Raw genomic sequence first — 22,028 nt, forward strand, 5'->3', positions numbered from 1 at the left:
CTGTCTGGGTGGTGGTCACACCCCCCTGTAACAGAAAACCTATTGTTCTGCCTTCCATTGCTGGAGCTTGGCTCAGCAGCAGAAGGGCAAAATCTTGTCTCTGGTCGGCAGCAGCCATAGTTGGCTGTCCGGGTCCAGAAGACTGGTACCGGGAGCACTGAGGGCCTCCCGGAGGAGCTTTACAGTGCACAGAATCATACTTTTAACACTGTTTATGGTGTAGGGGTATGTTTCCAACATGTTTGATACCAAACAGGACAGGGTTCGTTACTGCCAGTTTAGAGTTGGCGATTGCGTAATGACGTATGGACACTCTATATATCGTAATGGCTAATACACTTACAACCTGGAAGAGTGGATTGTAGGGTTGTCCTGCTCATGCAGGGGCACCCTCACACTTATAACTGAGCAACCTGTTGTCAGGATTGAAAGACCTGCTTTAGGGGTGACTTATAGGTTGTAAGTGGAGTGACCTCAGATATAAGGAAACTTTTATCCATTGCAAGTGGTGCTAGCACCAGCTTTCACAGGCTGCAATGGCAGGCGTGTAGTCGCAATTTGAGTGGTCTCCCATGGGTGGCATAATACATGGTTCAGCCCATGGGGAACCCCTGGTGTACCTATGCCCTGGGTACCTTAGTACCATATAGTAGGGACTTACAAGGGTACACTAGTATCCAATCTGGGATGTATCTAAGTACTCAGCATGTCCATTTTAGGTAAGATTGCTAGGCAAATAAATGATGGATGGAATGGTGAATAAATCATACATTCACCCCCAGTCAAGAGATCTGGGTTAAATACATTGTTCTTTTGCTCACCATGCCACCCCAGTTTAGACCCAGCCATATGCAGATCAATCTTGACCCTGTGCCTCATGGGAAGAGCCAAGGCCGAACTGCCAAGCCATGTCCTCCCTGGACCGGAAACAAGCATCCTGGGACCGGTTTCCGGGTATTAACCTTCATCAGCAAACTAGCTTGAATCCAGTGGCACAGTGAGCAAGGGACCCACGTCTGGGCATATCCATCCCACTTAGGGTGAAAAGTGCTACGCAAACAAATGATGGACAGAATGCTGAATAAATCATACATTCACGCCCAGTCAAGAGATCTGGGTCCCGTGATCTCCATGCCACTGGAGTCAAGTTATCCTGGCTGATGAGAGCTGAAAGCCCGAAACTGGTCCTAGGATGCTTGTTTCCAGTCCAGGGAGGACCTGGCCTGGCAGTTCAGGCTGGACTGTTCCCATTGGACGCAGGGTCAAGACTGATTTGCATATGGCTGGGTTCAAACTGGAATGGCAGGTTGAGCAAAAAAAACAACGGATTTAGGCCCAGATCTCTGTACTGGGGTGAATGTATGACATTGTTCTGCATTCTGTCCATCAATTGTTCTTTTTGCATTTTAGGGAAGAAGCATGGAGCCTGGAATCCTGTTTAGCTGGATCCCAGTCAGACTGAAAAACATAGCAACACCAGGCAAAATGTGGGTGTAACCATGCAGAAGGATCCTACCTTCCTTCACGCCCCCATGAATGTTGATAAATGCTTATATTCCGCCAGAGGCCTCTTATAATGTTATCTTACGTGAGGTCTTTTCCTATATTGAAAAAGCATGTGATAAGGAGTTTCCTCCACATATAATTTTGGTAGGGGATCTGACCTGTAAGAAAGCTAATTTTACTTTAGATTGGTTACGGGAGAAAGATAAAGAGGAAGCCATGCAGATACCCCAAGCTCTTTTCGCCCAAAAATAAGAACTAATAAGAGGGGGAAAATGTTAGCGACTGGGCTGAGGAAGGTTGATGGTACCATAGCGAATGGGAGGTTACCATCCGACTCTCCTGCAGCTTTTATGCATAAAATTCCAGGTTGAGAGTCTATTTTGGACTGTGTGGTGGTGGGATATGCTTCCTTCGTTTTACTGTGTGATCTCGAGGTCTCTGATTCTTTTCTTAGTGATCATTAGCTTTTTTTTAAAATATATATTTTTATTAATTTTGTTCAATCCATAACAAATAATAATAAAAATCTATTACATATATACATAAGCCCTCACAGAGCCATACAATATATACACCATAATAAAAAAAACTAAATAAAAAAACAGACAAACCCGTGCATGATGATATGCCTTATAGCACTTATTATTTCATATGGTCCAACATAGGCCCCCATATCTGAATACCCAATTTTTCTTTTTTCATTGATTTCACAGAATATAAACTAGATTCCAAATTAGAGATTTTATAGAATTTGGCCCGCCACATTTTGAAAGAGGGAGCTTCCTGTTGCAGCCAGAGTGACGCTACACATAGCCTAGCTACCGCCACTGCTATAAATATCAAATATCTAAATGGATCGCACACTTCTCCCAGTTTAAAGGGATCTCCCATTCCTGTGAGCATTATATCTATCATTATCTGCACTTTAACGCCTGTGATCTCTGAAAGAAAGGCCTCTATATTTCCCCTCCATTGATTTAAATGTATACACCCGAAAAATATATGGATGATATCTGCTCTCTCCATCGCACACCGAAAACATCTCCCATCATTCGATCCGCCCCATTTCATCATCTCAAGGGTGTGTGATACAGGTTGAACAATGTCTTAAAATGTTGAGCTTTCAGGTTAGCTGACAGCAACATTTTCCCTGCAACGTCTATTGATTCCTGCATATACAAGCCATCCTGTTGTAACCGGGAACACCAGTTCCTATCCTGCTTCTCCATGTCATCCTGTTGCATGTCCATCAATATACCATACAGAGCACCTATTTTAGCTCCCCGCCTGACTGCCTCAACGAGAGGGAAGATTTTTATCCCACTCTGCTCTTGCTGCTTCAAAAAATAATCTTGAATTTCAAATACTTTAAAAAAATCATTTTTTTGCAGCCCAAATCTATCCGCTAACGTTTTAAATGACACAAATACTTCCTCCTGAAAGAAATCACCTAGTTGCCTAATCCCTTTTGCTCTCCATATCTCCATTCTGAAATCCCAAAATATAGCTGGCAGCATTGAACGAGTGTTTGTGCGAGTATAAAAACAGATCCCTGTTATTCCTGCCCTCTTTCTAAACAGCTTCCAAACTTTGTATACCGCGATTACCACCTTGAATTGTGTTCTTTTATAATAACTTAAATCCAAAAATGTAAATAACATTTCTCGCCTCTGCTTCCAACAACTGATAGATTGATGGTGTTTCTGCCAGTGTTTCCACTTCCTCACCTGTTAACATAACCCTCATATTTTGAAAAAGACAAACATAATAAAAAGCAAAGTTGGGCACAGCCCATTCCCCACGATCCCTTGGTAGTATCATGAGGGAGAGGTGTGGTGCCGCGGCCAGGGCGACTGAAGCTGGAATCTGGGGATCACGGTTCGAACCCCGGCTCCGGCGGCAGGTTAGCCCAGCACCATGTGACTCTGGGCAATAGCTTGCTTAATCTTCCCGACGGCCCCCAGCACCTAGAGACCCTTACGGGTGATTATTCACGCTTTACAAATGTGGATTATTATTATTATTATTATTATTATTATTATTATTATTATTATTATTATTATTATTATTATTATTATTATTATTATTATCATATACTTGAAGGCTCTCCTAGCTTTTCTTTGTCCCCTCAAAAACCTGTCACCAATAGCTTGTATTTTTTGAAGATGTATTCGGGTTAACTATAATGGTACTGCTCTGAAGTAATACATCGGCTTAGGTAGAATACACATCTTAAGGACATTCCACCTTATCACTAATGAAAGATGCAGCACTCCAAATCATTTCAACAACTGTTGAACCCCAAAAACTATACTACCCCAGTTAACCTCTATTAACTGCTGAAGATCCATCCTGATTTTTATACCCAGGTATGTAGCCTCCGCCACAACCCAAGAATCCCCAGGGCAATCCCCCCCCCCCCCACCCCCTCTGTATAACACAATCTGAGTTTTTGCAAGTTTCAATTTATATCCAGACACTTTCCCAAATACTTGGGCAAGGCTTTCTATCTCCAACTGCTTGCACTGGTTCCGATGTTGCCACCGCAATAACATCTGCATACTCTAATACTCGAACTTGATATTGTTCACAGATCATAGAGCTACTCCTATTGCTATTTTCAAGCATACACAAGAACGGATTGATATATAATGCAAATAAAATCTGAAAGAGACACGTTAGTGATAGATTCCTTACCTTAGAATATCCCCAGGCGTCAGACTGGATCCGGAAATTTTTGCGTAGCAATACCCCTGCGCGTCGGTAGGCGTCGTCTGCGGCTCCGCGTCCGTCGTCGGCGTCGTTAGCGCCGGAATGACGTCGTCGGAGTACTTAGACGCCGCCCATGCGCGCTGACGTCAGTTCTTCTTTTTTCCGCGCCAGCTAGCGCAGATCCGGAGAAGCTCTACCCCTAGTCATTTTTTGACTAAACTTTTTGATCTTTTTGATCATTTTTCTACTCGAGTCTTCGACTCCAACGGTGCCGGTAGGGATGCCCGGGTTCAAGCCCTGTTCGAAGTGCGACCGACTGATGTCGGTCACGGACCCCCATCGCCGGTGCCTGAAGTGCTTAGGCCTCGACCACGACTACCGCACCTGCTCCGACTGCCAGGCCCTGACGTCGAAGGCTAGGCGGGAGCGGTCCCGCAAGCGGCTCGAGCTCCGGCAGTCGGCCCCGCGCCATTCCAGGTCCCGGTCCCATGGGAGGTTGAGGGACCGGTCGCGGGGTCGGAGTCCCCGCAGCTCCGGGAGTGGACATCGGTCGTCGGGATCCAAGTCCTCAGGTAAGAGGCATGAGAGGTCCGAGCGGCATCATCGCTCCTCCGACCCACCCCGACGCTCGCACGATGCGGCCGGGGTTTCGGGCGACACCGCCCACGCGGCTCCTAGAGAGTCGCAAGTGTCACCGCCTGCCCCACACCTTCGGGTCCCTGGGCACGGCGCGACGCCGGAGGAGGTCGAGCGGTACCTCATGGCCATGAAGTCCCTCCCTCCTCAGCCGGGTTCCGCGTGCCTTCGGGCCCAGCGGTTCTGGCTGGAGGCCCTAGCGGGCCGGGTGCTTCGGCCCCGACGCCGCCGGGTGCTTCGGCCCCGGCGCCGCCGGCGACTTCGGTCCCGGCGCCGCAGGTCCTCACTGGACCCGCTTCCGGATCCGGGTCGTCGCCGGTCGACCTCACGACCTCACCGGCGCCAGCCCCGAGGGTGTCGCCCCCGGCGCCCGTTGTGGACGCCGTCCCCATTCTTCCCTTCGGTCCGACTCTGGCGCCGGAGCGGCGCCGTTGGGCGCCGCTTCCGACGGCCTTTGGAGATTTTTATTTCCATGAGGAGGCCCAGTCTGTTGACCCTGAGTTACAGGAGACTGGTGACGGAGGTGATTGGGAGGGGTCTGAGGACCCTCTGGCACAGGAGTGCCAGTCTCAAGAGGACTGGACATATGAGCTTGGGGAGGCCAGTGGTATTGACACCTCGCCAGACACTGGATTTGTCTCCCCTCCCACCGTGGCTACGGAGGAGGGGGCTGCTTATAGCGTAGTGTTAACGAGGGCAGCCAAGGCCTTGGGCCTTGAGCTCCCCGTTGCGGCCGTGAGGACTAACCTCCTCCCTGAGGTTCTTAAACCGCAGGCAAGCTCAAGTGAGCCTCTGCTGCCGTTTAATGAAGCCTTATGTGACGTTCTTGTGGGCGCTTGGTCCAAGCCCGCCACTGGTCCGCCTGTGGATAGGAACGTGGCCAGACGCTTCCCCCCGGCTCCGGGCGACCCTTGCTTTTTGTCCACCAATCCCACCCCAAGAGCCTGGTTATCCAGGCCTCCACTTCCCAGACCGCATTCCTGACGGCCCCGCCCAATCGGGAATCCAAGAGATACGAACAGTACGGGAAGAAAGTGTTCTCGTCCCTGAGTTTGGGACTGCGGTCTGTCAATACCGCGTGTCTCTTGGGCCGCTACACCCACACCCTGTGGGACACGGTCGCGGACGTGCTGCCACAATGCCCGGAGGAGGTCCGGGCTAAACTCGCCCAAGCCCTTGTGGAGGGTCGAGATGCGGCACGATACTCTATCCGGTGTGGACTGGATACCACGGACTCACTGGGCAGGGCGATGGGAACGACGGTGGCGGTTCGCCGCCACGCCTGTTTGAGGTCCGCCAATTTCTCGGCCGATGTCCAGGCCACCCTCCTGGATATGCCGTTCAATGGCCGTCGCCTTTTTTACGACAAGGCAGACCATGCGCTGGAGCGCTTTAAGGACTCCAGGGCTACGGCCAAGTCCTTAGGCCTCTCGGCCACGCGCCAGCAATCGGGTGCCTTTCGCTCCTTTCGTGGCCACAGAAGGGGCGTCCCCACACGTGCTGCCAGCCACACACCGCAGAATACCCAGCAGCGCAGTTGCGGCCGTGGAAACCGCCGTGGCGGTGGCGGTTGGGGTCAGCGGCGAGGCCAGTCCACACCTCCCTCCGCAGCACCTGCCTCCAAACCTTCCTAGTCCTAGCATCGGACAGGTGGGTGCTGCAAATCGTCCGAAGGGGCTACTCCCTCCCCTTCGAGGCGACCCCTCCAGCCATGCCACCGCAATTCCACCGCGTGTCGGGGGATCACTTGCAACTTCTGCAAGAGGAAGTCACAGCCCTCTTGGCCAAGGGGGCCATCGAGCGCGTTCCTGGGCCAGAAGTAGGGTGTGGATGTTACTCCCACTACTTTCTGGTGCCCAAGAAGGGCAAGGGGGGCCTGCGCCCGATCTTGGACCTACGGAACGTCAACGGCTTCCTCCATCAAGAGAAGTTCAAGATGCTGACTTTGGCTCAGGTCTTAGCTGCCCTGGACCCCGGAGACTGGATGGTAGCGTTGGACTTGCAGGACGCTTATTTTCACATCCCCGTCCTGCCGGCCCACCGGCGTTACCTGCGGTTCACGGTAGGCCACAAGCACTTTCAGTTTACCGTGCTCCCCTTTGGCCTTACCAGCGCCCCACGGGTGTTCATGAAGGTGATGGCGGTGGTCGCAGCTCATCTGCGCAGGTTAGGGGTGTCAGTCTTCCCCTACCTCGACGACTGGTTGTTGAAGGCGGGCTCGCCCCAATCAGTCGTCAGCCACCTCCAGACTACGGCCGACCTCCTGCATTTGCTGGGGTTCTCCATCAATGTGCCGAAGTCGCACCTGTGTCCCTCTCAGAAGCTCCTCTTCATCGGAGCGGTTCTAGACTCGGCGCAGTTTCGGGTTTACCCTCCCTGAACAGCGGGTTTGGGATATTCAGGCTCTGATTCCCATCTTTCAGCCTTTATCCCGAGTCTCGGTCAGGTTGACGCTGCGGCTTCTGGGGCTGATGGCCTCCTGCATCCTACTGGTGCGTCACGCCCGGTGGCGGATGCGGGCTCTGCAGTGGGACCTGAAGTTTCAGTGGGCCCAGCATCAGGGCAACTTGTCCGATCACGTCTTGATCTCGGAGGGCACTGCAAGACAGTTGCAGTGGTGGCTCACGGACCGCGATTGGGTCAGTGGCAGGTGCCTCTCCCTACCCCACCCAGAGCACGTAGTTGTGACGGACGCGTCCCTCCAGGGCTGGGGTGGCCACATGGGAGAGGCGGAGATCAGAGGACTCTGGTCTCCGGCGGAGGCCCGGCTCCACATCAACCTGTTGGAGTTACGGGCGATTCGTCTAGCGCTGAAGGCATTCCTCCCCTCTGTCCGGGGGAGTGTGGTGCAGGTTTTCACGGACAACACCACCGCCATGTGGTACTGCAACAAACAGGGTGGGGTGGGGTCGTGGACCCTATGCCAGGAGGCTCTGCGCCTCTGGCAGTGGCTGGAAAGTCAGGTTGTGACCCTGGTAGTTCAACACCTGGCAGGTTCTCTGAATGCCAGGGCGGACAAACTCAGCCGTCGGTGCATGATGGATCACGAATGGCGTCTGCACTCGGACGTGGCGCAAGGCCTCTTTCAGCAATGGGGAGAGCCTTGGTTAGATCTATTCGCCACCGAAGAGAACGCGCAATGTCATCGGTTCTGCGCGTTGGAATTTCCAAGGCGGCACTCGCTCGGAGACGCTTTTCGCCGCGAGTGGAGTTGCGGTCTGTTGTACGCCTTTCCGCCTATACCACTTCTGCCCAGAGTGCTGAAGAAGATCAGGCGCGACCGGGCCCAGGTTATCCTTGTGGCTCCGGACTGGGCACGAAGATACTGGTATCCCGAGCTACTCAGCATGTCAGTAGATCCCCCGATTCGTCTGCCCCTTCGGGATGACCTTCTGTCGCAGCAGCAGGGGACGGTCCTCCACCCGAACCTGTCCAGTCTCCACCTACAAGCTTGGAGATTGAGCGGCGACAGTTGAGGCCATTTGACTTGCCTCCCGAAGTCTGTAATGTCATTCTGGCAGCCAGGCGTCCCTCCACAAAGTCGGTATACGCCTGCAGGTGGAACAGATTTGTGGCATGGTGCAGAGCAAAGGCCGTGGATCCACTCTCTGCCCCCCTTTCTGAGGTTCTCCTCTTCCTTCTTTCTCTTGCCCAGCAGGGCTCTGCTCTGGGCACTGTCAAGGGCTACCTTTCTGCCCTTTCTGCCTTCTTGAGGCTCCCTGATCAGCCTTCTTTGTTCAAGTCCCCTATTGTTAATCGCTTTCTTAAGGGCATCACGCACATGTTCCCTCCTGTTCCTTTCGTGATGCCCCAGTGGGACTTGAACCTTGTTCTTACCTTCCTGATGTGCGCTCCCTTTGAGCCACTTCACAACTGTCCTCTTCGCCTTCTGACTCTAAAGACTGCTTTCCTGGTTGCCATCACCTCTGCCAGGAGAGTGAGTGAGCTCCAGGCCCTTTCTTGTACTCCACCTTTCCTTTCTGTCCATCCGGACAAGGTTGTGTTGCGTACTAAGCCATCTTTCCTGCCCAAGGTTGTCTCAGCCTTCCACATCGGGCAGTCCATCACCTTGCCAACCTTCTTTCCGCCTCCGCATCCCTCTAAAGAGGAAGAGCGGCTCCACCGTCTGGACCCAAAACGTGTGCTCTCATTCTATTTGGATCGCACACGCCAGTTCCGGGTGGATGACCAACTCTTTGTTGGCTACATGGGTGCTAAGAAGGGGAAGGCGGTACACAAGCGGACCATCTCCCGGTGGATCATCTTGTGTATCCAGGCATGTTACTCCATGGCTAAGAAGGAGCCCCCTGTTGGATTGAGGGCTCATTCCACTCGGGCCACGGCAACTACAACTGCCCTGGGCCGGGGAGTGCCCTTACAGGACATTTGCCAGGCAGCTACGTGGGCCTCGCTGCACATGTTCGCACGACACTACTGCCTGGACAGTCAAGTCCGGAGGGATGGCTTCTTTGGCCGTTCCGTCCTCCAGGACTTTCTGGTGTGATTATTGGTTCACAGACCCACCACCGGGGTTGGTATTGCTGGGGTATCTATTCTAAGGTAAGGAATCTATCACTAACGTGTCTCTTTCAGATGCACAAGTTACTACTTGTGTAACGATATATCTGTAAGAGACATTAGTTAGTGATAGATTCCTTACCGACCCACCCATCCTCCCCGTTCTGCGAACCGTTATCTAGGGTTAAGGTCATCCCCTTTCAGGGCCCTAGTTTCTTGGCACCAATGTTGGTTCTATCATGGCTCTGCGTATCTGGCGCGGAAAAGCTGTGTATCAGAACTGACGTCAGCGCGCATGGGCGGCGTCTAAGTACTCCGACGACGTCATTCCGGCGCTAACGACGCCGACGACGGACGCGGAGCCGCAGACGACGCCTACCGACGCGCAGGAGTATTGCTACGCAAAAAATTCCAGATCTAGTCTGACGCCTGGGGATATTCTAAGGTAAGGAATCTATCACTAACTAATGTCTCTTACAGATATATCGTTACACAAGTAGTAACTTGTGCAACGGGGAGCAGGGGCATCCCTGCCTTGTTCCCCTTGTTATAAACACCGGCTCCGATTCTATACCCATTACACATATCCTAGCTTTGGGTGATGTATACATCGTTTTAATAGCTCAGATATATCCTGGACCAAACCCAATTTTATTTAAAACAGCCCACAGAAAAGGCCACGAAATAGTCAGACGCCTTCTCAGCGTCGAGGAATATCAACCCCAACCTAGCTTGATGTATGCTAGCATAGTCTATCAAGGGAAGTGCTCTATTTATATGGTTGACAGTGCTCCTGGCAGGTATAAACCCATGCTGATGTCTTGAAACCAAGGGCATAATCACGCTTGCTAGCCTAGTTGCTAAAATGTTAGCATTAATGGGCCTATAAGATCCTGGTAAGTCTAATGGTTTGTCTTTCTTTTTGAATACCACTATATTGGCCTCATCCCATGATGGCGGCAAATTGCCAGCCTGTGCCTCTTGCATGACCACCAACATATCCTCTTTGAGCAACTAAAACAGCATTTGATATATTTCCAGTGGTAATTTATCTGGCCCTGCTGCTTTTCCTCGAGCCAACGACCCCCCCCACTGCCTCCTCAACTTCTTTCATGGTTCTCAAGATATCGAGCGCTTTCTGCTCCTCTTGTCCTAATTTTAATAAGTCTTCTTTCTGTAGAAAAGCCATAATAGCTTTTTCACTCCTTTCATCATGAGAATATAATTCTTTATAAAATGCCTGGAAAACTCCCAGTATACCCTCCATAGTTCCTACCATATTCCCAGCCAAATCCACTAGTGCATTTATTTTCTGTAGAGATTGTTTAACCCGCAACCGCTGCACCAAGCACCGCCGTGTGGCTTCACCAAATCCATATCTTTCCTCTTTATATGTCTTATTTTGACAAAGCAATATCCTTGCTCCAAACCCCATTGAATGTAGCCTTATAACAGGCTATCTTAGTTTGTATCCCCTTAACTTCAGCCCCCCTCCTTATTTCCTGGATAAGTTCCTGTTCTGCCCTTCTAGGTTCATCCAAAAGTCCACGCATCATATCCTGATATTGCTTCCTCTTACCCCATAGATAGCTAATTATCTCACTGCACAATCCAGCCTTAATGGCATCCCAGATCATAGCCTTGGTGGCTGATTCTCTGTTAACTTCTAAGAATTGTAGACCCCAAGCTTTCATATGTTCTACAAAGAGATTATCCAATAAGAGCTTTCTATTAAACGTAAAGGCCTTACCCACCCTCTTTTGACCAACTACAGACAGCATGATCATTAGCTTCTAACTCTTCTTGTAAATTTTAAATTTTCTCCCATCAGTTCTTGGCTGCTGGATGGCAGTCTGCTACTTTTCTGTAAGAAAATAGGGAGAAGTCATTGGAATTATAGGGCCATTTTAGGCCTTAGTTGTTCCCTATATGCCACTTTAGACAAGTTGTCCAGTTGGTCGGGAAAATAATTAGAATGTTTTAATACTGTTATGCAGCAACTAGTTGAAACTGTGAAACAAGTGAATCCAAAGTTAAGTTGTGAAATAAATGCTCTAGTCAGGGAACATTATTTGAATTATACGCCTGAAAAATATTCCAGAGTGATATTAAAAAGGAGGAGGAGCCGGTTGAAGGCTCGTTAATAAAGGAGGAGGAAGATAGATTCTGGATAAAACTTAGGGAATCAGTTTTTAAAGGCCAGACAAGGGTTATTTGGTCTCTCAATGCGTAAGGTTGTGGAGCCAGAGTTAATTCTATCCCTGTCCCTATTGAAGAACTCAAATAGGTGAGTTTTATCCAGGGACTCCATGCAACAAATGAGGGTGCTACCAAGTATTTTATCAGGGGTGAGGAATTGAATCAAATACCTAATTGTCCATCTGGCAGGTTGCTTCATATATCTACTTGTCGTGTAGCAAAATCCACTCGTCCCTTTGGTGCCATGTAGTGCGGCAACAAATTATGGCAGTAATCTCATTATATAGGAGCTCTGATATAGCTTTTCTGATTACTCCAGGCCTGCTCATACCATAGTAGTAGTGTTTGAATTCTTGCAACCCACTTATGTTGCTATGTTTCCGCAGATCTACATACTGGGGCTGAAGGTAGTGGTAAGCAATAGTTCTAGGGTTAGAATGCTCTTTGAGTCTGAGCAAACCTACTAATTTGCATGTTTTAAGGGTATTCAAAAACTCTTCTCTAATCTTTTCCCATACTGAGAAATGTTTGACATGTACTCCTGACAATGGCAGACGTAAACCTTCTTTCAAAGTTTGTACATGTATGTGATTTTATGTTGACCTCTTCGGAGTTCCATATTCCTGAATAAAATAAACTTGACGGGAGACTCCATGGATTGTGTGACACTTTAAGACCGTTCTGGATTTTAGCTGACCGTACAGGCTTGTAGTTTCCCTTTCTCTTTAAGTATGGGATTAAATAATTTCCTGCATGCTAAGTGCTGATAGGAAAAATCAGGGACTGGTTGAACATGTCATATCTATAACAACTACAACAAATTCTCTTTATTTCGGTTAATAAAAAAACCCATAAAAGATACAGCTACACATGTCATGGTTAAGACATTCTGAGCTAAAAGGAGCATCCAAGAAGCAAATGGGCAATTGGAAGATAAAAAATGGCTCTAGTTAACATAATAAACCACCGTAAGGAAAGGCTTGGGTGTTACAGTTCCCAAATAGATCATTGAGTTGTCTGGCAATTCAGGCGGGGCAATGGAGCCACAAGACTAAAGTGCTAGTGCATTGACAAATATTATATAAACTGTTACCAAATTTATAACCCACACATAAAACATAATTGCCCCTTATCCCTTGGTAGTGCCCTTACTCTAGATCAACAAATGACAAGATTAAAATACATAAAATATTGCCACAAAACACCTATTTACAATGTAAAAATAACAACTTTGGAAAATAAACCTCACTTGTCCTGTCATTACAGTTTCCATTTTGTCAATCCGGGCCAGACAACGGTGTTAATAGCGCCCTCCTTCTAATCGCCCCGAAGTGGTCTAGGAATTTCGCAGTTGCGCAAGCGAAGAGAGGTCTAGAATCTGACTTTAATATGCACAAAGGGTCTTTGGAGTTTCGGGTACTGAATTGTCTGCAGACAGGAATTAACCATTTGCTCCTTGGTTTGGCATAGGATGTGCAGGCAAAGAAGACATGGCCTATTGATTCTTGTGTGCATGAACAGGAAGGACTGCCCTTAAGTTGAGATTTATTTATCAGACAGTAGTTGGTAGAGGCGTTGATTGGTAAACTGATGTGCCTGAACTGTGTATACAATTTCCTGTTGGCTGGCACCTTGATGACATCACAATAGCTTTCCTGTTTTTTTTATTTTAACATTTTTATTTTTATATATGCAATAATCAACAAAAAATAAAACCGGGCAATACAACACTACCGTCCCCCCCCGCCCCCCCCTCCACCCTCTAATCTAAAAAGATACATTTGCCACAGGTAGGAAGATCCATCTGCCCTTTAACAATAATCAAATTTTTAGGCCCTCGCTTGCCTACAAAGAATTAAACTTTCAGACATGGTTCTGGCCTTAGTAAAAAAAAATACTTAAAGTGGATGTACATAAAGTGCAGGGGCCTTAAATCGTTGTGGTACAACATCTCTAAGGTATATGTTCATTGATAATAAAGTGATCAATACCAATGTGCAAAATACGCAATCTAACACAATCCAACGCAATCCAACAAAATTAGTGTAAATGGAGAAGACATTTGCCAGGTAAGGTCGAACTACCAGCGTTTAAAGTGCAAAAAATACAATACATCATTCACAATTTTCCATAAAACTTTTATAGGATAACAAATTTCTGTAGAAAAAGAAAATATAAAATGCAGCTCAACCAAGCTTGGTGAAGATTCACTTCCATCCCTAAAATGTACTAGTGGTTTGTCTGATTGAGCCAACTTGAGAGAGATTCTCAGATGACTAAACCCCCCTTTTTGGCCGGATACCTTTTTTTGCATAGATCACCTTTTCGAGGTTGCAAGTAGCAACTAGTGGGGCCAACCACTGTGAAAATAAGGGGGAATTTGAGTCTATCCATGCCGATGTTATGCTTAGCCTGTAAATTGTCATGGCAACAAAAATTGGGGCCCCACCGCTCTCCCTGTCAACAGTGTTTTGTATAACCAGCAGGATGGTCGTGGAGGTTAGCAGAATATCCTGTGCTAAGACTGCCCTTAAAAAGTCTTGGATCTTGTTTAGCAATGGCCCAAGTTCTACACAAATAGCAAACATGTGTACAGAGTCTGCGTTAAATTCAGCACATCTAGGACAATACGTGCCTTTGCCTGTCCCCCATTTCGCAATTCTGCTAGGAGTAAAATATTTAAAAAATGCCAGTTTTGTAAAACTGTGCCTGTAGCTTGGCAGATAACAAATCGCTCTGAGCGGATCGCAAAGCTAGATGAAAGACCTTATTAGTAGTGTCCAACATTTGTTGCCATTTGCTTGAAATTCTGGCCATGTCGTCAGGCATCAGTATGGAATAGATATCATACACCCGATGTGAGGCGTAGTAGGCACACATAGTCTGTCAATAAGATAGTTTTGGACGAACCTCTTGGGCCCACCAGTCTTGCTTGCCAAAAACTCCCTGATAGCAAGATATTTAAAGGCCTTGTTGTGGTTCAAGTTGAATTGGGTCTTAAGATCGTCAAAAGTCCGATCCCTTTGGTCGAATACAGAGCCCCTAGTATAAGTATGCCAGAATTGAACCAATTTTGAAGATATGATCTCCTGAAAATGGCAAGCAAGGTAGCGTTGTTGTTGATAGGAGTGTAATGGTTCAATCTGCCTAATCCTAAAAGCTTACGGACGGCGGAAAATACTTTTTACGGCTCCCATCAGGGTCTTAACTCTGACCCTCTTGTAATACCCAAATTCAATCTGACACCACAAGCACACCCAGGCCTCAGACCCGAGTAGTAGTTCAAAAGGAGACGGGGGTCTTGTTGTTAAAATTGAGGGTTGTTCTTGCATCAATTGGGACAACTCTGCCGGACAGTGGCCCAGTAGTATAATCTTAAATTTGGGAGCGCCCAGCCCCCTCTTACACGAGGAAGAGATAAAAGCTTAAACAATCTCCTTGGCTGAGAATATGCACAAATGCATTGAGAAACATTTCTGCAGCATTAAGTTTGTGAATTTGAGGGGCATGGCTCTGAAAAAATAAAGAGGTTTAGGGAAAAAGATCATTTTAAGAACATTACACCGGCCCACTATGGTCAGATGTAAATTATTGATCCGGTTAAGGGCTCTCTTTGTCTCTACCGCCAGAGGGTTCAGGTTTTCACTGACAATTAAGTCGGTGTCGGCCACAATGTTCACTCCTAAGTATTTTTGCCCTGGCGACACCTCTATCTGTCCATTTCATTTTCTCATTTATGATAATCTGAGTCTTTCCTTTATTTAATGCGTACCCAGAGATCTTACCAAATCTTTGAGCCTCTCACTCTATAGCTATAATAGCTTTTTCGGGATCCGGGGCACTAAGGCTAGATCATCTGCATAAGCCATGATTTTAGTTTCTAGGCCGTATCTACTTACAGCCATTATATCTGGATTGTATTCAAGCTTTTTTATGAAAGGATCTATGTACAAAGTGAAGAACAGCGGGGAACAGGGGCAGCCCTGCCGAGTCACGCGTGAGATTTCAGTCTGCTCAGTTAACTGCCCGTTTATTGATACCCTGGCTGTGGGACTAAGGTATAAAGCTTTAATGCTTTGAAGCTTCAATCAAAAGAAAACCCCCAAGTCACTGATATCATCTGATGAATTCTCCTCCTTTTTCACTGACAAAATCACATCTTTAGGAAACAAACTTATATCCGCTACTTACTCTCAACCCCTTCCAGATCTACATCCTCCCTCCGTGCAGCCTCCTCAGGCTTCACCCAAAAAGCAAGCACACTGGACCGACTGCAAAATCTACGACGAACACTCCGTCTCGAAAATCCTCTCCACCTTAAACCCGAACAACCACTTTAATGACCCACTCCCATCTAACTATCGCCTCCCAATCCATCATTCTGAGCTGGACTGCAATAATTAACGCCTCCCTGCTTCAGGGATCCATACCCGACACTCTGAAAGCTGGCCAAGTCCTCCCTATTTTAAAAAAAACTGTTGCTGGATCCTGCCTCCCCTGACAACTTCAGACCTATTTCTAACATCCCACTCTTAGTTAAAGGTCTAGAGAAATGTGTGCAACAGCAGCTGAGTCAACACATCACCAATTTCCACCTACTAGATTATTTCCAGTCCGGTTTCAGGCCGGGGCACATCACGGAAACCACCATTCTCCATATCGTGGATGATTCCCTTCAAGCCCGTGACCAAGGCAAACCTGTCCCTAATCCTCCTGGATCTGTCCTTGTCTTCGACACGGTCAACCATGAGAAATTACTCGAATGCCTCAAACTCAGGATGGGAATGGATGGCTCTGTCCTTGAATGGTTTAGGTCCTTCCTCCTCAACCGATCACAGAGGTTCCTAATTAACGGTAACCTGTCTGCTCCCTCCCCGATCACGGTTGGAGTCCCCCAAGGATCAACCTTGTGCCCCACCCTCTTTAACCTTTACCTAGAACCGCTTGCCGAAGTACTACACACCGCAAATATCTCATACCGCATGTATGCTGACGACACCCAGATCTACATCAAGATCTCCTCTCTCAAGGAGATTCTTTCCATGAACGAAGCCTTGAAATTGACTGTCCAATAGCTCTCCTCCAATCAACTCAAACTTAATGCAAAGAAGACAGAATTTCTTCTAATTTCTCCACCCAAAACCAACCCTGAGACTCTGGTATGGATTAAGGCCATCACAGCCTTAAACTGCCCTCCTACCATCGTGGACTCTGCTAAATCCTTTGGAATTACCCTGGACTGCAACTTGAACATGTGGGACCACATCAACTCGATGGCCAAATCAGCCAGATTCCACCTGAGTTATCTAAGGAAAATGAAGCCCTTCCAGGATACTTCCGACCTAAAAATGGCAGTTCAAGCACTAGCCCTCTCTACACTGGAATATGGCTGTTCTACCCTCTTGGGTTTACCCAAGATCTCCCTGGCACCTTTAGAAGTCTGCCTTAACGCAGTCACCAGGCTCCTAACAGGCTCAAGAAAGTTCGATCACATTTCTCCACATCTAAAAGCTCTGAACTGACTTCCTCTAAAGGCCAGAATCCAACTCAAAATGGCATGTATCACGCACAAGACATTATACTCCAACTCCCCCTGCATATCTTGCCCAGAAACTCGTGATATCCGGAGGAACCAGAAACTTGCAATCCTCCAGAGACCTCTTGCTCCAACCTGCATGTTTTCGAAAAAAGAAAACTTATAATCAGGCTTACTCTGGGGCCGCACCAAGAATATGGAACTCCCTCACGCCTGCTATTAGAATCCCTTCTCTGGCTTGCTTCAAAAAGGATGCCAAAATCTTCCTAATGGGCAAATTCATTGCCTAAACTTTGCCTCTATTTCACACAGAGAGCTTGCTCTATTTCCGCTCTAATGCATCCCTTGCAGTATACAGACACTATCCTCCTGGCAACTCCGGGCACCCCTACAAGGACCTGGAAACCCTTGTTTCTCTTTAAATGTAAATTGTAGTTTGTCCCTTTTTATCCCTTTGTATCCAGCACACCCCCCTCACCCCCCCCCCTCGAAGTCTTTGAATACCACTACTTGATTACTGTAAAGCCCTCTGATACCCTAACGGGTCAAGTTCACGCTCTATAAAACTCAAAACTAAATAAATGAATAATACTAAATTAATGGCTTGAATAGCCTTGGGCCCAAAATGCATCTTCCTCATGACGCACCAAAGAAATTGCCAGCAGACCCGATCAAATGCTTTTTCAGCATCAAGAAATGTTAGCGCCATCGGGTCCCCCGTAATCTGTGCTGCGTCAAACAAAGTGATGGTCTGCCGAATGTGATTTATAGTGCCTTTTTTGGCAATGAACCAGTGCTGCCACTTGGAAACCAGATGTTCAATTTTGGAAGATATTCTGGATGCAAACATTTTGGAGTAGAGTTTGGAATGTTAATGGTCATTTATAGAGCGCACTTACACCGGGTGGCTTCATGGCGCTAATAGGCTCAGTGTTCTGTCCGAAATTATTTAGTTATATGCTTGCAGAAATAGCCAGGTCTTAAGAGATTTCCTAAATTGCAGAATGTCTGTGCTGGATCGTATTTCCAATGGAAGGGAGTTCCAGAATTTAGGTGCAAGGACCGCAAATCTTCACCCTCCTTGACATACTCGCTTAAACCTTGGGATAGTGAGGAGTGAAAGGTGAGCAGATTGGAGATTACGTGAAGGAATATGCCTAACTATCAGGCTGGTGATAAATGCAGGGCTATTGCCATGCAAGGCTTTGAAAACAAGACAGCCCGTTTTGAAGGCACAGCGTTGAAAGTTGGGGAGCCAGTGTAATTTCCTCCTCAAGGGCGTAACTGGTTGCCATTTCGGTTGACGAAAGACCAACCAGGCTGCCTGGTTTGAACCAACTGCAGCCGTTTAAACAGGTAGAGTGGCATTCCCAGATACACATAGTTGGCATAATCCTGATGTGGATCAGTGCATCATGAGTGAAAAAGTGGTGTATCTTCCTAATTTTACGCAGCTGGAAGAAACACTTAGAAATCACTGTGCCAACCTGAGATTTCAGCGCAAGTTCATTGTTAAGGGAGACTCCCAGTGTTTTGGCCGAGGGAGAATGGGAAGGAGAAGGACCTAGCTCTGGTGGCCAGTAATGCGGACCCCAGAACTTATGACTATCTCCGTTCAGAACAAGCTCTGTCTTACCCGGGTTTAGTTTAAGATGATTACGATCCATCCACTGCTGTGTATATATAACATCGAGGCCTGGAAATCCATAACAGAGCTGTGAGAGCCGTCATTCTTAAAGACCAACTGTAGGTCATCTGCATAGTTGAAAACTGTCACTTTTCTTGCCTTCAGAGATTGGATCAGGGGAGAGATGTAGACATTAAACAAATGGGGGGAAAGTGCCGAGCCCTGAGGGAATCTCCATTGATGAGTCTAATTGGGCGGTAGGAGCCCATTTCTAAGGGTGATTTACCTTTTTTGGGGAAGATTATGATCTTTGCTGTCGCCCATGATGCAGGTGGAGGAGCACCGTTAAAGATTAAGACTACTAGAGTCATAAATAAGTCTTTTATCTGTTGAGAAAAGATTTTATAAAGTCCACCGGAATGCAGTCGGAGACAGCTGCTTTGCCATTTGGTAGATTTGATAGTGCCGTAGCTATCTCCTCCCATGAGGGAGGATCTTCTAGTTGATCGTGATCCTCTGTGCTAAGTCGCGCTTAAGGGACTGCGTCTAGGTAGTTATCAATCTCTTCCCGCTAGATTCCTGTGAGCCGGCCCCCTCTTCAGTGTTCAGGCCTTGATAAAACTCCTGAAAGGCCTATTGAATTTTATTCAGGTCACTAGTGGTTTCCCCTGTAGACACCTGTATAGAGTATATCTCATTGGTGGTAACCTGCTACCTAGTTCTAATTGCGAGCTGATGGCCATTTAGCTCGCTACATTCATATATTTTTCAACGTGTGGCTGCCCATTTTGCAGCAGTTTTCTCAGCTAGTATCAGACCAATTTTAACTTTAATAGCTACAGCTTCTAGTTGTGCTGCTTCGATTTCATCCCTCATCTGAACAACACCGATTAGTTTCTCCTCTGCCTTTGTCAACTTGTTCTGGAGCTCCAAGATCTGTGCTTTTTCTAGTTTATTTTTCCTTAGGAAGAACTGTAAGGTCTCCCATCGAATACACGCTTTCTGTGCATCCCATACGACCATAACTGAGGCAGACCCAATGTTATTTTTGGGTAGATTTTTACTCGAGCTGCATCTTTCTCAACGCGGACTGGTAGTTTCTCATCGCGAGCGGTCACGAGCATGCGCGACCACTCGCAATGAGAAACCTGACCTCCCCGCGTTGAGAATCTCGCCAGGAGGTTTATTTTCCATGTTGTGCTGCTTCGATTTCATCCCTCATCTGAACAACACCGATTAGTTTCTCCTCTGCCTTTGCCAACTTGTTCTGGAGCTCCAAGATCTGTGCTTTTTCTAGTTTATTTTTCCTTAGGAAGAACTGTAAGGTCTCCCATCGAATGCACGCTTTCTGTGCATCCCATACGACCATAACTGAGGCAGACCCAATGTTATTTTCAAGAAATTCCTGAATACAGCTTTTCATAGAAGTCTGGTATCCAGTATCGTCCAAATGCGCTCTCTCGAAGCTCCAGGACAAAACTTCTTTGCTGGAAACTAAACCCTTTATATCTAAAGTAAGCGGATTATGATCTGGCGGATATCGCAATCACAGATCCGAGAAGGCGATACCAAAAAGTAATCTAGCCTTGCTAAAGAGAAGTGAGGGGCTGAATAATAAGTATAACCTAGCTGATTTGGTTTAAGATTAGCGCAAGCATCGATGAGCCCATGAGTATACATTAAGTTTCTTAAAGCTTGGTATACTTTTGGCTTCCGGCCTGGGTACCTCCATTGGTTGTTCACTCCCCAGTTCCTGGGTAAATTGATGTTAAAATCGCCACATATAACAACTGGGAGAGGCCGGTGGGCTAGTTTTCCTGAGATCCAATTAATTACTTCAGGATCATCAGCAGTACTCCCATATATGAAGCATAAGGTGAAGGTAAGGTGAAGGTAAATTCAGAAGTTAGCTGGCATTTTGCAACGACCCATCTCCCGAGAGAGTCGGACTTAATGCGAGTGGGTTGTAACTAGGGGTGGGCGTAGTTCGCGAAGTGCACTTCACACTACGCGTAGTAGCATGTTCGCACTGTGCAAGATGCCGATTTCAAATTATTGCACAGTGCCAGATGCTTGTCTGCACTGTGCAATCATTGAAAACGGCATCTTGCACAGTGCAAGCTGTACTTTTCTGCCGCTCGAGTTGATTTTTACTCGAGCTGCATCTTTCTCAATGCGGACTGGTAGTTTCTCATCGCGAGCGGTCGCGAGCATGCGCGACCACTCGCAATGAGAAACCTGACCTCCCCGCGTTGAGAATCTCGCCAGGAGGTTTATTTTCCATGCTCGCGATCGGCAACTCGATGTTGCTGATCGCGAACAAGGAAAAAGATGTAAGCAACGTTTTGAATATGGGGAAACAGCGGGGGCTCTCTTAGCCTGGAAGGCGAGGGCAGAAAGGGAAAGGAATGATATTAGAGAGTTGGTTATAACTCCTTGGGGGGATGTATCTAACAATGAGGAGTTAATGCAGGAAAGAATGTTAACATTGTTTGCAGAACTCTATTCGGAGTCAGAAAGACCAGATGCAGAGGTTTTAAAGAGCTGGTTGAGTAACATCGGTCTACCAGTCTTAACAGTAGAAGGGAGGGATAGGTTGGACTCCCCGTTCTCCGAGGTAGAAATAAGGGAACACATAAAACATATGAAGAATGGTAAGGCGGCAGGTCCATTTTTCAACTCCGGCTGAGGTTTATAAGTCATTACCAGAAGAGATAGTTCCAGAACTGATGCTTCTTTTTAATGCTATATAAAGAGGGGGAAAAAAATCCAAATTCCTGGAACAAGGCTATTATCATGTTCGTTTTAAAACCTGCAAAGTACCCGAAAAACCCCGACTCGTATCGTCCGATATCGTTATTAAATGTGGACTTAAAAATATATGCTGGTATATTGGCGAGGAGATTAGTTATGGTGGCAGCACAACTGATACATCCTGACCAGAAAGGGTTTGTCCCCAAGTGACAGATACAAGATCTAACACTTTCATTAATTGGAACATTAGATTTAGCGGTGTAAAGATCAATTCCTTTGGCGGTAATCACAATTGACGCCACCAAAGCATTTGATCGTATTAGCTGGTCATTTTTGTTGGCTGCTTTAGACATAATGGGATTTAGCTCTAACTTTATTGGTGCAGTACAAAAACTATACGAGCAGCCTACGGCGCAAATTTTGCTGAATGGGGTACTAACAAGAGGATTTGAAATTAGGAGGGGGACGAGACAGGGTTGCCCCCTGTCCCCCCTTCTTTTCGATATATATATATATATATTCACAGAAAAAACCATAGGT

General features: G+C 47.2%; 1 protein-coding gene across 6 annotated transcripts in view; it reads left to right on the plus strand.

Annotated features, from left to right (window-relative positions):
* Nucleotides 1-22,028, plus strand: part of TBC1D24 (TBC1 domain family member 24) — a 544,893-nt gene that overhangs the window by 61,327 nt on the left and 461,538 nt on the right. The gene's annotated exons all lie outside the window — the stretch shown is intronic.

The sequence above is a fragment of the Lissotriton helveticus genome, chromosome 10 (assembly GCF_964261635.1).
Source record: "Lissotriton helveticus chromosome 10, aLisHel1.1, whole genome shotgun sequence".
Classification (NCBI taxonomy): domain Eukaryota; kingdom Metazoa; phylum Chordata; class Amphibia; order Caudata; family Salamandridae; genus Lissotriton; species Lissotriton helveticus.